We start from the raw sequence: 10,000 nt of genomic DNA on the forward strand, positions 1-10,000 counted from the left end.
ATCACGTGATTTTTAAAAAAAATTTTTTTTTTTACTCCAAAGCAAGCTTTGAAGCAGTGGTTCTATGGAATTGTAGTTCAGGGTTCGAAGCCCGTATCGAAGCTTCAGTGTCGCACTGCCATCACTACTTAACAGTGGTAGTTTTGTTTCTTGCCTCCTTATCCATCCCCCTCTCCCGTCCAAGCTCTTGCGATTTTTGTGGTTATTCCTCTGTGATAACTTTAGGACGCATCGCTGCACAAGGAGCTCTTTAACGCTCCCAGGAGCCTACGCTTCATGTCATTGCTAAACAACAGCCTTTACATAAACTCAAAGAAATACTCTCGTTTACAGACATCTGGGCCAGCACCACTCCAATTACAAACACCAAACAAAGCACCCACAGTTCAACCACATAGGCTTGTTGCATTTCTGTTGCACTCCCGTCTGTGCAGATTGTACTCTCTTCATAGCAGGGATGAGCAGAGTGTTTGACCATGACATAAGTCAGTGTTTCCCAACCTCTTTTGTGCCACGGCACATATTTTACATTAAAAAATCACACGGCATACCACCAAACAAATGTCAGAAAGACCGTAAAAAAACACCCTAAATATGTTTAGAACTACATGTGTCATCTGTCACAATTCCAACCCTCCTCCTTTTTCTGGCCTAGGAACCAGCAAAAGTGACCCAAAACAGACACCAGCCAGTGGCGACAGAGCACGGCGCATCAATTCAGCACAGGATTATTCGGGGCAGGAAGTCGTGCACAGACACAAAATAAAACACCCGGTATATTTTCAAAATAAAGTACCTCAGGTTAACGGATCGTATTTCACAACTTGAAGACGTCATGATGGGCGGGAACAGACCTGAAGTCAACAGGTTAGAGGTTTTCAGTTCACTCGTCTTTTCACCCCACGGACACCGCTCACTCCGGTGCTTGTTGAAAACAGAGAGCGCTAAGGGAACACCTCCTGCAGCAGCAGCACATACACACTGTACTGCTACAGAGCTAACTGCTGCTACCAACCCCAACCTCGTTAGTGCTTGTTAAGACAGAGTCGCTGGATTTGTCTCCAGTCATTAATGAGGAGAAGTTGATTCACTTCCGGTTATATCACTTGATTACGCGTGGATTCGCTGATACACTGCTCTCTGTTGGAAGAGCATTTAATTGTTCTGCCTCTCACTTCACGCCGCTCACTTAGAGTACCAATCAGGTGAAATTGGATAATCTTCCACGGCACACCTGATTTCTTACGGCACACTGGCACACTGATTTCTTACGGCACACTGACAAAGTGGCTTATTTGTTTACATCAGGGCTCTACCAGCGTAGCACAGTTCTCCATTCAATTCCACACTTTAGCTATTGAAAGATGATGGAACCACCTTTTTCATACATGCTTTGTCAAAAGGTTAAAGACTTTGCCTCCTGTGATGTTCCAGACTCTCTTGAGGTAAATGGACTGGCAGCTTTATCCAAAGCGCTTTCCACTAAAGAGAGCGCTCATTCACACACACATTCATACTGGTGCCCGAGGCTGCCACCTGCCACCATTTGGAATTAATTCACACTGAATGCAGCATCTGGCGCAATTTGTGGTTCAGTATCTTGCAAAAGATACTTCGACATGTAGGCTGCCACTGTCAGGGATCGTACCACAGATCTTCCAATCAGTGGGCAACCACTCCAACTGAGCCACAGCCATCCTGTAGGTATTCATCGTCTTGGCAATTCAGATTGATAACCAAATCTGTCAGAGGAAACATGTTTATACACACCTCTTGGCAGTGGAGGAATTAACATCCCTCAGGAGAGGCCACAACAGTTAAGGGCTCTTTAAAAGATGATTATCCCATGCAAATAGGGTGCACACAGCTACACAGAGACAGCAAAGTGAGTAGTGGGGCCTGCCTGTACTGTGGGAAGGCGGATGACATGACCTGGCTCTAAGACATGGCAAAGGAGTCAACACCATGTACCTCAGTTTAAACAATTCTTTATTAAATCAAGTTAAACCAAATTAAACAATTAAGGATTTGAAGTTATGGAGTGTGTAGAAGCAGTTGTGTAGGGTGTGTATGACTGAGAAGTGTGTGCGTGCAGGTGTTGATAGTGTGGAGCAAAGGACAACGTAAAGCATCAAGCCAAACCTTACTGGGGGCAGAGCCGGAGAGATCAGAAATGGGGGAGAAACTTTCTTAATAGTTTGGGCTTCCGCTAAATAGACTTATTTAAATCATTTAATGTATCAAAAAAAAACCACCATTTTAAACACTTATTTAAATCATGCTTCATCAAAAAAAAATAAAAAAATGTTTTCCCATTTTCCAATCTTATTCAGTAATGAATCAAGGACAAAAGTTATCATTTTAGAAAACCTTTCAAACAGCTTATTTAAACAATCAAAAATTCATATTTTCGTTAATAACAAAGCTTAACTCGTTTTAATGCTTAAATTATATTTCCTTGACTCTCCTTAGCAAGATTAATACAAAATAAACTTTCTTTGCCCTTATCGTGCTTATTTCATTACATTTTTGTTAAAGACAAAATACCAAGCCCCGCAGACATCATTTCTTATATTATACATTTTAACATTATTTTCATTATTTGTATTCACTTTAGGACACATTGGGTGACATGAGCGTACCTTTGGATAGCATTAGATAAGACGCCAGAATGGTGAAAGATTGAGAGGGAACTCTAAGAGCAACACATCACTATACAAATCCCCCTTAAATCGAGGACACACTTTTTTATAAGGTGATATACCAGATAAAATATTACCGTTACCGTTAACCTAATTTTACTTAAGCTACTCAAAGTCTAAGAACTTAACATACAGGACTTAAATCTAACTCAGTATGGAAAAAAACAAAGGGAAAATTAGATACAACAGATATGAAGTAGTAGAAAAAGAGAGAAACAAAATAAATGAGAACACAGGGATAGTTGAGCGCAGAAGATGCGAGCTAAAGAAGAGAGACATGTTTAGACACTACTAAGAGAGAGCTACTTCTGATTTCTATTTCAAAAATGTATTTCTACCTTCCCTTTATTGTTATTTCCACACAGGTACCTCCATCTATAAAGCTTTTGTGAAAGTCATCTTCATTGATGTAGCTATGAAGCATCCTTATTTCACATTTCATTAAGTTTGTAAAGATTCTCAAGGCATCTGCCACTTTGCCTTCGTAATGGGCTATGTTCCTTCTAAGCTTTACAGCATATCTTGCATGATTTAACATGTAGTTAACCAAATTAACATTCACACTTTTCACTTTCTCTCTTATTCCAAACAGCCACAATTCCTTCCATTCCATTTTTTCCAATATAAACCCACCCCCTCCCAAACGCTCCTTCACAAACATTCTCATTCTCTCAAAATAATCCCTTAATTTATTACACTCAAAACATTCATGCATACATGTCTCAGTCGCTACCTTGCACACATCACACGTCTTTCCCACACTCTCATCAAATCTGCTCACCACCAGATTGTTAAACACCCTGTTGTGTCTCAACATGTAGTCAAAATGTTCACATTCAACACTATTCCACTTTATTCTCAGGTTGGACCATAAATTCTGAACATCTATGCCGCTTTGTTTCATTGTTTCTTTCCATACTTTCTCTCCAGTGGGTCTTCTTATTTCCTTGACCCTCAGACTTCTGTAAATCGCCCTCGTCCTGACGTCCCCCACGGCAACCCTTTTTTTCCCCCCATCCATATCTCAGGCATACGTCGATCTCTCCCATTTCATTCGTTCATCACCATTCTCACCCATTCACTCGGCATTCCCTTTTTAAACTTGTTCATTAATTCGCATGCAGCATACGCATTGATCTTTTCACTTTTTGCTTCTGTTTCGTCTGTTATGTACTGTGCTCTCACAAATCCAGGTACATACTCGTACACAATATCGCTAACGAGTCTGAATCCAGCGCCACATTGCCAAATTAAATAGAACTTTACCTTCTAAGTTAATTTTGGGGTTTAAAAAAATGGGCTGCTGCCAGATTTGACCCACATTAGTACACTCATATTTTATTACAGCAACAAACTCGCTCCAATCACTGAGGATTTCTCTGTGGAAATTAGACAATTTGGCTAGACTGCTTGGGCGCATCTCTGTGAAGATGCCACTTTCTCCACACCCGCCACCCTTGTCAATGCTTTTTTTATTTTTTTTTTGAGCCCTTTCTTCCATATTTGATTTTCGTTTTTCAGGTATTTACATACCATTCTTACACTCGGAGCGCTTTTCTTCCTTCTGAGATTAATTAGTTTCAGCCCTCCGGCATTATAGTCATTTTCTAATACTACTTTTGCTATCCAAGTTCCCTTTCCCTCCCACAGAAAGTTCACTATTACTTTTTCTACTTCTTTGTATACCCATTCGGGCACTTCTGTTACAGTCAGTGTATACAAGCTGGCTCATAATTAAGGCACTGACCACAGTCACTTTTCCTTTCAATTTAAGTTTTCTGTCTCCACGCACCCAGAGTTATTTTTATTAGGGACCGAGCACCGACGGTTTTTATAAACCCGCCCCCTCCCAAACGCTCTTTGATAAACATTCTCACTCTCTCAAAATAACCCCTTAACTTATAACACTCAAAAAAACTCATGCATACATGTCTCAGTCGCTACCCTACACCCATCACACGCCTTTCCCACACTCTCATCAAATCTGCTCACCACTAAGTTGTTAAATACTCTGTAATGCCTCAGCATGTAGTCAAAGTGTTCGCATTCAATGCTATTCCATTTCACTCTCAGGTTGGACCACAGATCCTGAACATCTATGCCACTTTGTCTCATTGTCTCTATCCACGCTTTCTCTCCAGCTGGTCTTCTTATCTCTCTTACTCTCATGCTTTCATATATCGCCCTCGTCCCGACGTCTCCCATAGCCACCCTTTTCCCTCCCTCCCCCATCCACATCTCAGGCATACTTCGATCTCTCACATCGCATTCACTCATTACCATTCTCACCCATTCACTTGGCATTCCCTTTTTAATTTTTTCCATAAATTCACATGCAGCATGCGCGTTCATTTTTTCACCCTTCTCCTCTGTTTCATCTACCAAGTACTGTGCTCTCACAAATCCTGGCACGTACTCATATACAATATCTTTAATCAGTCTAATCTCCGCACGCCACATCACCAGATTAAACAGAGTCTTCCCCTCTACTTTAATTCTGGGATTCAAAAAAATGGGCTGCCTCCAAATCTGTCCCACATTAGTACACTCATATTTCACGTTTACAACAAATTCGCTCCAATCATTCAAGATCTCTCGGTGGTATTTACATAGAGAGGTGAGGTTTCCAGGGCGCATCTGCGTAAAGACGCCACCTTCCCCGCATCCGCCACCCTTTTCAATGCTCCTCTTGAGTCCTATTTTCCATACTTGATTCTCACTGTTCTTTATATATTTACACATCATTTTTACTCTCAACGCACTTCTCTTTTTTTCTCAAATTTATTAGTTTAAGCCCACCGGCATTAGTCATTTTCCAAAACATGTTTCGCTATTTTGATGCCCTTTCCCTCCCACAGAAAGTTCATTATTGCCTTCTCCACATCTTTATAAACCCATTCGGGCACCTCCGTTACATTAACTACATAAACAAACTTGCTCATTATCAGAGCATTAATTGCGGTTACTTTTCCTCTTAATTTTAGCCTTCTCTGTCTCCATGAGCCCAGAGTAATGGCTATTTTATTTATTATGCTTTGGTATAGTTCATCTATCCCCTCATCTTCCTCCACCCCCATATGTACCCCCAATATTTTCATGTATTTATTTTCTATCTTCATTCCTAGCTCCTCTACGCTCTGACCGCCTCCCGACATGTCCATGACTTCTGTTTTTTGCATATTTATTCTCGCACCTGACAACTCTCCGTATTTTTCAACCATTCTAATTGCTTCTTTCACACTTTTTATGTTTTCCACTGTGATCGTCGTGTCGTCAGCGTATTGATGCACTACGCTACAGGTGCTGTTATCTATTTTGATACCTTTGATGTTCTCATTCTTTTTTATCATGGTTGTCAAAGGTTCAGCGGCCAGAGCGTAGAGAAGCGAGGACAGCGGACAGCCCTGTCTCACAGATCTCTCTAGTTTAAAGCTAGGTGTTATATAGCCATTTATTTTGATACACGCATATGCATTATTATATAATAGTTCAATCCAGTTCCTATATTTCTCTCCAAATCCACACTTCTTTAATATATCAAATAAAAAAACATGATTAACTCTGTCAAATGCTTTATTCAAATCTAGATTGATTATTATTCCCTTCCTTGTCTCTCTCATACGGTTTATTGTTTCTTTTATATTGCATATCGTGTCCGCCACCACTCTCCCCGGGATACTATAAGTTTGGTCCTTGTCTACCACTGCTCCTATACATCTTTTCAGTCTATTTGCCATTAGTTATGCAAGTAAGTTGCCATTACTTTAGCTAATATCTTATAATCATTATTTAGCATCGTTAATGGTCTATAGTTTTCTAGTTTTTTTTTAATCACCTTTTTTATATATAATACATATCATTCCCAGCTTCATGCTTTCTGGTATTTCTTTATTTTTATATATCCAGTTAAATAGTGCTTCTAGTATAGGTATAAATTCATTTTTAAGTTCTTTATATAATTCGCTAATTATGCCATCTAATCCTGGACTCTTATTATTACTTAAGCTATCAATTGCTTTATCTATTTCTCCTTTACCTATTATTTCATCACACATCTCTTTTGCCTCGTCACTTATTTTATTTCTAATACTATTCATGGCTTCTTTGTTATCCTTTTTCTTTACATTTTCTTTATATAATTCACTATAGAATTCATACACCCTTTTTTTTCATATCCTTTATTTCATTCAGTATTTCACCTTCATCATTTTCTACTTCTTTCAAGTATGTTTTCTTTTGCTTATTCTTTTCTAAGTTTAGAAAAAAAATTAGTGCACCTTTCGCCTTCCGCTATATATTCACTCTACTTCTTACAATCGCCCCTCTACACTTTCTCTCTTCTAGTTCCTTTAGTTCCTTTCTGATTATTAATATTCTATGTACATTACTTTGCAATCCTTTGCTCTCTTTTTCTAATTCTACATTTAGTTGTTTTGTTAATTGGTTCTCTTTTTTCCTTTCATTCCTTGCTTTTACTGTGCCATATTTGATACTTATCTCTTTTATACCTTTCTTTAGCTCCTCCCACCAAGCTCCAGTGTTATTTATATAATTATCATCTTCCTTTTTCCATAATATATAATTTTTAATGAATTCCTTATATTTATCTTCTTTAATTAATTTTTCATTTAAACACCATACTCCCTTTCCTCTATTAATTTTATCTACACCCCATATTACTTTAATGCCTTTATGATCACTTATGTTGTTGTTTATATATTCTATTAATTTTATACTTTTCTTTTCCTTTTACAAACAAAATGTCAATCCTGCTTTGTCTTATTACTCCATTCACACTTTGCTGTCTCGAGAATGCTTTGGTTTTCGGGTTCCTTTCTCTCCATACGTCATTCATACCATTCTCTCTCATACATTCCTCAAGCACTCCCCTTGATGTATCGCTTCTAAACAGATTGCTATGAGAGACGTCGAGACGAGATCTCTTTACATTAAAGTCACCTACAACTATATCATACTCCCTAATAATGCTCTTGAGTTTTCCAAAAAACACTACTCTGTCTTTAGGCTCGTTGGGTGCATAGATGTTCAGGATCTTTGTGGTCTTTCCATCCATTCCCACCTCAATTCCAATCATTCTCCCATCATCGTCTCTTGCATTCTCTCTCACACTCTCAAACACATTCTTTCGTACAAAACAGGCCACTCCCCTTGCATTCACTCCCCCATTACTATAAAATAAATCCCCTTTCCATTCACTCTTAACTTTTTCCACATTTTCCTCATCCCAATGCGTTTCTTGTATGCAAATTATCTCTGCCCTATTTCTTCCCAGAACACTCTCTCTCCTCCATTCTGTTTTAAAACCATTTATGTTGATAGAAAAGAGTGTAAAACTCATAAAAATAAATAAAGAACCAAAATAACTCATATTTTTAAGTTACTTTTACACAGCTAGACCATCATTTGCCGCTTCTTTCTTTTCTACCGTCTTTTGTTTTTTTTGCTTTTTCATGCTCGTCCTCACCCTCTAGGGCTAGTACCTCTCTTATAAAGCTCTCCTGATCTTCGTTTCTGCTTTTGCTACTCCTTTTTCTTAAGGCAAGCCTGCCTCTCCTTGTATTTTGCAAAGTGTTCATTGTCTCTTTACCTTTGGTGTTCTTCTCCTCCTCTACCAACTGTCCAGCCGCCATCTCTTCACTCCGCCCATGTCCCGTCTCACTAACCGTTGTTAGTGAGCTTTTCCCATTGTTTTTAGGGTTTTTAATGATGTTACCTTCTCTATCGTCTCCACCTTCCTCCTCCTCCTTCTCACCCTCCTCCCCCTCGTCCTCACCGTCACTCTCATCCACACTCTCCATCTCTTGTCCATCGTCTCCGCCTTCTCCCTCGATCTCCTGCTCACCGCCATCATCCTCCTGCAGCTCCACTGCTTCCACCTCACCTTCATTGAACTCCTCCTCGCTCGCATGCTCCTTCTGCCTGCACTCTCTTGCGTAATGTCCTTGTTTGCCACATTTGTGGCACTTGAACTCGGGGCACTCCCGAAGGATGTGGCCCGGCTGGATACAAAGTCTGCACACGTTCACGTGTTTATTGTGTATGACGCGGAAATATTCCGCCCCATCTTCTGTATCAAACTTAGTTGAATACGGCAGCGACTGCACCTCCTCCGTAAATCTGACTCTCATATATCTTGTTCCGTCCGCTATATCAGTACCGGGCCACACCCTTCTCCTTATATTCGTGGTCGCGCTCACCCCCCACATCTTCAGCTTCTCCAAGATTTCATTGTCCTTTATATACACGGGCAAGTTCAAAAATGACACCGTCATTTCACTTTTTGCAAGTTCTCGCCCCATCACACGGTTCTTTCCCACCTTATATCCATCCATTATTTTCTTCTTCGCTTCTTTGTTCATTAGAGTCAGTTCATATACTTTATCACTTTTCCTTCTGCAGCCAGTTATTTTCCCGCAGGTAGCCGCCGTCGCTCTCAATATTTCCATCGTTGTTACTGGTTCATTCCCCTCCACTTCAATGCACACAGTCAATTCCTTAGCGAATCTGTCCTTCACCATTGTATCTTCCCCAGCATGGTCATTACCAGCACCTGTGCTAGTGCTGGTGCTAGCGCTGGTGCTAGCGCTGGTTCTCTCTCCTTCTCTTCGCCTTTTCTCCATGCCACGGGCCTCGGCGACCGCCCGCCCGTCTCCCTCGCCTCAGCAACCAACTCAAAAAACAAAAAACTATTTCAAAAAACAACTTTTCTATTTTCTTTGAATACTACAATACTTTTCTCTCCTCGTCTCGCAACTCTCATGCACTTTCTACAACCACTCAACCCGACTCCTCCTCTTCCTGGGCGTGATCAGGGTGGTTTGGCCGTAAGCCATGACTCAGTGCATTTGCTGCGCTTTTAAAGCTGTCCTTGTTGAGGCTGCTCCTGCCGTCGTGGCCCGGCTGGATACAAAGTCTGCACACGTTCACCTGCTTATTATGTATGACACGGAAATATTCCGCCCCATCTTCAGTATCACATTTAGTAGAATATGGCAGCGACTGCACCTCCTCTGTAAATCGGACTCTCATGTACCTTGTCCCGTCCGCTATATCCGTGCCGGGCCACATCCTTCTCCTTATATTCGTCGTTGCGCTCACTCCCCACATCTTCAACTTCTCCAGGATCTCATTGTCCTTTATGTACACGGGTAAATTTAAAAAAGACACCGTCATTTCGCTGCTTGCAAGTTCTCGTCCCATTACCCGGTTCTTTCCCACCTTATACCCATCCATTATTTTCCTCTTCGCTTCTTTGTTCATTAAAGTCAATTCATATA

The sequence above is a fragment of the Centropristis striata genome, chromosome 24 (genome assembly GCF_030273125.1).
Source record: "Centropristis striata isolate RG_2023a ecotype Rhode Island chromosome 24, C.striata_1.0, whole genome shotgun sequence".
In the NCBI taxonomy this organism is placed as follows: domain Eukaryota; kingdom Metazoa; phylum Chordata; class Actinopteri; order Perciformes; family Serranidae; genus Centropristis; species Centropristis striata.